The sequence below is a fragment of the Monodon monoceros genome, unplaced genomic scaffold, assembly GCF_005190385.1.
Source record: "Monodon monoceros isolate NGI ecotype Baffin Bay Population unplaced genomic scaffold, NGI_Narwhal_1 Super_Scaffold_14, whole genome shotgun sequence".
Classification (NCBI taxonomy): Eukaryota; Metazoa; Chordata; class Mammalia; order Artiodactyla; family Monodontidae; genus Monodon; species Monodon monoceros.
The window spans coordinates 37004520-37012139 of record NW_021703770.1 but is presented as its reverse complement, the minus strand read 5'-3'; positions in this window follow the sequence as shown (position 1 = coordinate 37012139).

Here is a 7620-nt window from a genome sequence, read left to right as displayed (position 1 = left end):
GTATCCTGTCTCACATTTAGGTTCTTAATCCATTTTGAGCTTATTTTTGTGTATGGTGTTAAAGAATGATCTAATTCCATTCTTTTAAGTTTAGCTGTCCAGTTTTCCCAGCAGCATTTGTTGAGGAGACTGTCTTTCCACCATTGTATAGTCCAGCCTCCTTTGTCATAGATTAAGTGACCATAGGTACATGGGTTTACTTCTGGGCTTTCTATCCTGTCCCATTGAACTATAGTTCTATTTTTGTGCCAGTAACATACTGTTTTGGTGACTATAGCTTTGTACTATAGTCTGAAGTCAGGGAGCCTGATTCTTCCAGCTTCATTTTTCTTTCTCAAGTTTGCTTTGGCTATTAGGGGTCTTTTGTGTCTCCATACAAATTTTAAGATTTTTTAATCTAGTTCTGTAAAAAATGACATTGGTAATTTGATAAGAATTTCATTGTATCTGCAGATTGCCTTGGGTAGTATAGTCATTTTGACAATATTGATTCTTCCAATCCAAGAACATGATATATCTTTCCATCTGTTTGTGTCTTCTTCGATTTCTTTCATCAGCATCCTATAGTTTTCAGAATACAGTTGTACTGTCCCCTTAGGTAGGTTTATTCCTAGGTATTTTATTCTTTTTGAGGCAGTGGTAAATGGGATTGTTTCTTGAATTTCCCTTTCTGATCTTTCATTGTTAGCATATAGAAATGCAACAGATTTCTGTGTATTTTGTAGCCTGTAACTTTACCAAATTCATTGATGAGCTCTATAATGTACTGTTGGATTCGAATTGCTAGTATTTTGTTGAGGATTTTTGCATCTATGTTCATCAGTGATATTGGCCTGTAATTTTCTTTTTTTGTGATATCTTTGTCTGGTTTTGGTATCAGGGTGATGGTGGCCTTGTAGAATGAGTTTGGGAGTGTTCCTTCCTCTGCAATTTTTTGGAAGAGTTTGAGAAGGATAGGTGTTAGCTATTCTCTAAATGTTTGATAGAATTTGCCTGTGAAGCCATCTGGCCCTGGACTTTTGTTCTTGGAAGATTTTTAAATACAGTTTCAATTTCAGTGCTTGTGATTGGTCTGTTCATATTTTCTATTTCTTCCTGGTTCAGTTTTGGAAGGTTGTACTTTTCTAAGAATTTGTCCATTTTTCCAGGTTGTCCATTTTATTGGCATATGGTTGCATATAGTAGTCTCTTATGATCCTTTGTAATTCTGTAGTGTCAGTTGTAACTTCTTTCTCATTTCTAATTTTATTGATTTGAGTCCTCTCTCTTTTTTTTTAACATCTTTATTGGAGTATAATTGCTTTACAATGGTGTGTTAGTTTCTTCTGCATAACAAAGTGAATCAGCAGTACATATACATACATCCCCATATCTCTTTCTTGCGTCTCCCTCCCACCCTCCCTATCCCACTCCTCTAGGTGGGCACAAAGCATGGAGCTGATCTCCCTGTGCTATGCAGCTGCTTCCCACTAGCTATCTATTTTACATTTGGTAGCGTATATATGTCCACGCCACTCTCTCACTTTGTCCCAGCTTACCCTTCCCCCTCCCCGTGTCCTCAAGTCCAATCTCTATGTCTGCATCTTTTTTCCTGTCCTGCCCCTAGGTTCTTCAGAACCTTTTTTTTTTTTAGATTCCCTATATATGTGTTAGCATACAATATTTGTATATGTCTTTCTGACTTACTTCACTCTGTAGGACAGTCTCTAGGTCCATCCACTTCACTACAAGTGACTCAATTTCATTTATTTTTATGGCTGAGTAATATTCCATTGTATATATGTGCCACATCTTCTTTATCCATTCATCTGTCAATGGACACTAAGGTTGCTTCCATGCCTGACTATTGCAAATAGAGCTGTAATGATCATTGTGGTACATGACACTTTCTGAATTATGGTTTTCTCTGGGTATATGCCCAGCAGTGGGATTGCTGGGTTGTATGGCAGTTCTATTTTTAGTTTTTTGATGAATCTCCATACTGGCCTCCATAGTGGCTGTATCAATTTACATTCCCACCAACAGTGCAAGAGGGTTCCCTTTTCTCCACACCCTCTCCAGCATTGATTGTTTGTAGATTTTTTGATGATGGCCATTCTGACTGGTGTGAGGTGATATCTCATTGTAGTTTTGATTTGCATTTCTCTAATGATTAGGGATGTTGAGCATCCTTTCATGTATTTGTTGGCAATCTGTATATCTTCGTTGGAGAAATGTCTGTTTAGGTCTTCTGCCCAGTTTTGGATTGGATTGTTTGTTTTTTGATATTGAGCTGTACAAGCTGCTTGTATATTTTCGAGATTAATCCTTTGTCAGTTGCTTTGATTGCAAATAATTTCTCCCATTCTGAGGGTTGTCTTTTGGTCTTGTTTATGGTTTCCTTTGCTGTGCAAAAGCTTTGAAGTTTCATTAGGTCCCATTTGTTTATTTTTGTTTCTATTTCCATTACTCTAGGAGGTGGGTCAAAAAGGATCTTGCTGTGATTTATGTCCTAGAGTGTTCTGCCTATGTTTTCCTCTAAGAGTTTGATAGTGTCTGGCCTTACATTTAGGTCTTTAATCCATTTTGAGTTTACTTTTGTGTATGGTGTTAGAGAATGTTGTGATTTCATTCTTTTACATGTAGCTGTCCAGTTTTCCCAGCACCACTTATTGAAGAGGCTGCCTTTTCTCCATTGTATATTCTTGCCTCCTTTATCAAAAATAAGGTGACCATATGTGCATGGGTTTATCTCTGGGCTTTCTATCCTGTTCCATTGATCTATATTTCTGTTTTTGTGCCAGGACCATACTGTCTTGATTACTGCAGCTTTGTGGTATAGCCTGAAGTCAGGGAGCCTGATTCCAACAGCTCCATTTTTCTTGCTTTGGCTCTTCCGGGTCTTTTGTGTTTCCATACAAATTGTGAAATATTTTGTTCTAGTCCCGTGAAAAATGCCATTGGTAGTTTGATAGGGATTGCATTGAATCTGTAGATTGCTTTGGGTAGTAGAGTCATTTTCACAATGTTGATTCTTCCAATCCAAGAACATGGTGTATCTCTCCATCTGTTTGTATCATCTTTAATTTCTTTCATCAGTGTCTTATAGTTTTGTGCATACAGGTCTTTTTTCTCCTTAGGTAGGTTTATTCCTAGGTATTTTATTCTGTTTGCTGCAGTGGTAAATGGGAGTGTTTCCTTAATTTCCCTTTCAGATTTTTCATCATTGGTGTATAGGAATGCAGGAGATTTCTGTGCATTAATTTTGTATCCTGCTACTTTATCAAATTCATTGATTAGCTCTATTAGTTTTCTGGTAGCATCTTTAGGATTCTCTATGTATAGTATCATGTCATCAGCAAACAGTGACAGTTTTACTTCTTCTTTTCCAATTTGGAATCCTTTTATTTCTTTTTCTTCTTTGACTGCTGTGGCGAAAACTTCCAAAACTATGTTGAATAACAGTGGTGAGAGTGGGCAACCTTGTCTTGTTCCTGATATTAGTGGAAATGGTTTCAGTTTTTCACATTGAGAACGATGTTGGCTGTGGGTTTGTCATATATGGCCTTTATTATGTTGAGGTAAGTTCCCTCCATGCCTACTTTCTGGAGTTTTTATCATAAATGAGAGTTGAATTTTGTCGAAAGCTTTTTCTGCATCTATTGAGATGATCATATGGTTTTTCTCCTTCCCATTATTAATACGGTTTATCACATTGATTGATTTGCATATATTGAAGAATCCTTGCATTCCTGGGGTAAACCCCACTTGATCATGGTGCATGATCCTTTTAATGTGCTGTTGGATTCTGTTTGCTAGTATTTTGTTGAGGATTTTTGCATCTATGTTCATCAGTGATATTGGCCTGTAGTTTTCTTTTTTTATGGCATCTTTGTCTGGTTTTGTTATCAGGGTGATGGTGGCCTTGTAGAACGAGTTTGGGAGTGTTCCTCCTTCTGCTATATTTTGGAAGAGTTTGAGAAGTATAGGTGTTAGCTCTTCTCTAAATGTTTGATAGAATTCACCTGTGAAGCCATCTGGTCCTGGGTTTTTGTTGGAAGATTTTTAATCACAGTCTCAATTTCAGTGCTTGTGATTGGTCTCTTTATATTTTCTGTTTCTTCCTGGTTCAGTTGTAGAAGGTTGTGCTTTTCTAAGAATTTGTGCATTTCCTCCAGGTTGTCCATTTTATTGGCATATAGTTGCTTGTAGTAACCGCTCATGATCCTTTGTATTTCTGCAGTGTCAGTTGTTACTTCTCCTTTTTCATTTCTTTTTCTATTCATTTGAGTCTTCTCCCTTTTTTTCTTGATGAGTCTGGCTAATGGTTTATCTATTTTGTTTATCTTCTCAAGGAACCAGGTTTTAGTTTTATTGATCTTTGCTATCGTTTCCTTCATTTCTTTTTCACTTACTTCTTTTTTTTCCTTTTCTCTTCTTTTTATTTTTTTGAGGCAAGGAGTATGACTTTATTCAGCAAGCCGACAGACCAAGAAGGTGGCAGACTACTGTCTCTGAAAACGACATTCTTTCAGTTATTTCTTATCTGATCTTTATGATTTCTTTCTTTCTGCTAACTTTCAGGGTTTTTGTTCTTCTTTCTCTAATTGCTTTAATTGTAAGGTTAGGTTGTTTATTTGAGATGTTATTTTATTTTATTTTATTTTGCGGTACGCGGGCCTCTCACTGTTGTGGCCTCTCCTGTTGTGAAGCACAGGCTCTGGACGTGCACGCTCAGTGGCAATAGCTCACGGGCCTAACCGCTCCACGGCACGTGGGATCCTCCCGGACCCGGGCACGAACCCGTGTCCCCTGCATCGGCAGGTGGACTCTCAACCACTGCGACACCAGGGAAGCCCTGAGATGTTTCTTGATTCTTGAGGTAGGATTGTATTGCTATAAAATTCTCTCTTAGAACTGCTTTTGCTGCATCCTATAGGTTTTGGGTCGTTGTGTTTTGATTGTCATTTGTTTCTAGGTAATTTTTGATTTCCTCTTTGATTTCTTCAGTGATCTCTTGGTTATTTAGTAGTGTATTGTTTAGCTTCCAAGTTTTTGTGTTTTTTACAGCTATTTTCCTGTAGTTGATATCTAGTCTCATAGCATTGTGGTCAGAAAAGATACTTGATATGATTTCAATTTTCTTAAATTTACCAGGGCTTGATTTGTGATCCAAGATGTGATCTATCCTGGAGAATATTCCACGAGCACTTGAGAAGAAAGTGTAATCTGCTGGTTTTGGATGGAATGTCCTATAAATATCAATTAAGTCCATATGGTTTAATGTATCATTTAAAGCTTGTGTTTCCTTATTTATTTTCATTTTGGATGATCTGTCCATTGGTGAAAGTGGGGTGTTAAAGTCCCCTACTATGATTGTGTTACTGTCGATTTCCCATTTTATGGCTGTTAGCATTTGCCTTATGTATTGAGGTGCTCCTATCTTGGGTGCATAAATATTTACAGTTGTTATATCTTCTTCTTGGATTGATCCCTTGATCATTATGTAGTGTCCTTCTTTGTCTCTTGTAATAGTCTTTATGTTAAAGTCTATTTTGTCTGATATGAGAATTGCTACTCCAGCTTTCCTTTGATGTTCATTTGCATGGAATATCTTTTTCCATCCCCTCACTTTCAGTCTGGATGTGTCCCTAGGTCTGAAGTGGGGGTCTTGTAGACAACATATGTACGGGTCTTGTTTTTGTATCCATACAGCCAGTCTATGTCTTTTGGTTGGAGCATTTAATCCATTCACATTTAAGGTAGTTATCGATATGTATGTTCCTATTACTATTCTCTTAATTGTTTGTAATTTGTTATTGTAAGTCATTTCCTTCCCTTGTGCTTCCTGCCTAGAGAACTTCCTTTAGCATTTGTTGTAGAGTTGGTTTGATGGTGCTGGATTCTCTTAGCTTTTGCTTGTATGTAATGGTTTTAATTTTTCTGCTGAATCTGAATGAGATCCTTGCTGGGTATAGCAATCTTGGTCGTAGGTTTTTCCCTTTCATCGCTTTAAATATGTCCTGCCACTCTGTTCTGGCTTGCAGAGTTTCTGCTGAAAGATCAGCTGTTAACCTTATGGGGATTCCCTTGTATGTTACGTGTTGTTTTTCCCTTGTTGCTTTTAATATTTTTTCTCTGTATTTAATTTTTGATAGTTTGATTAATATGTGTCTTGGCATGTTTCTCCTTGGATTTATCCTGTATGGTACTTTCTGCTCCTCCTGGACTTGATTGACTACTTCCTTACCCATAGTAGGGAAGTTTTCAACTATAATCTCTTCAAATATTTTCTCAGTCCCTTTTTTTTTCTCTTCTTCTTCTGCGACCCCTATAATTCGAATGTTGGTGCATTTAATGTTGTCCCAAGGTCTCTGAGTTGTCCTCAATTCTTTTCATTCTTTTTCCTTTATTCTGCTGTGTGGTAGTTATTTCCACCATTTTATCTTCCAGGTCACTTATCCGTTCTTCTCTCTCAGTTATTCTGCTATTGATTCCTTCCAGAAAATTTTTAATTTCATTTATTGTGTTGTTCATCATTGTTTGTTTGCTCTTTCGTTCTTCTAGGTCCTTGTTAAATGTTTCTTGTATTTTCTCCATTCTATTTCCAAGATTTTGGATCATGTTTACTGTCATTACTCTGAATTCTTTTTCAGGTAGACTGCCTATTTCATCTTCATTTGTTTGGTCTGGTGGGTTTTTACCTTGCTTATTCATCTGCTGTGTTTTTCAGTCTTCTCATTTTGTTTAACTTACTGTGTTTGGGGTCTCTGTTTCTCAGGCTGTAGGTTCGCAGTTCCCATTGTTTTTGGTGTCTGCTCCCAGTAGGTAAGTTTGTTTCAGTGCATTGTGTAGGCTTCCTGGTGGAGGGGACTGGTGCCTCTGTTCTGGTGGGTGGGGCTGGATCTTGTCCTTCTGGTGGGCAGGGCCAGGTCCGGTGGTGTGTTTTGGGGTGTCTGTGAGCTTAGTATGACTTTAGACAGCCTCTCTGCTAATAGGTGGGGTTGTGTTCGTATCTTGCTAGTTGTTTAGCATGGGGCTTCCAGCACTGGAGCTTGCTAGCCATTGGGTGGAGCTCGGTCTTAGTGTTGAGATGGAGATCTCTGGGAGAGCTCTCGCTGGTTGATATTACGTGGGGCCAGGAGGTCTCTGGTGTTCCAATGTCCTGGACTCGGCTCTCCCACCTCGGAGACTTAGGCCTAACAACTGGCCGGGGTACAGAGACCCTGCCAGCCACATAGCTCCGAAGAAAAGGATGAAAAAGAAAAGAAAAAAATGAACAGATAGAATCCCAAGGCAAATGGGAAAAGCAAAACTAAACAGACAAAAATCACACAAAGAAACATACACATACACACTCACAAAAATAGAAAAAAGGATAAAATAAATAAATAAAAGAATTAAAAATTTAAAAAAGGAAGTGAGCAACAAAACCAATAAACAAATTCAGCAATGATAACAAGCACTAAAAACTAAACTAAGTTAAACATAAAACCAGAAACAAATCAGACGCAGAATGTAAACCCCAAGTCTACAGTCGCTCCCACAGTCCACCACGTCAATTTTGGGAACATTCGTTGTCTATTCAGGTATTTCAGAGATGCAGCATTTATCAAGTTGATTGTGTGGATTTAATCTGCT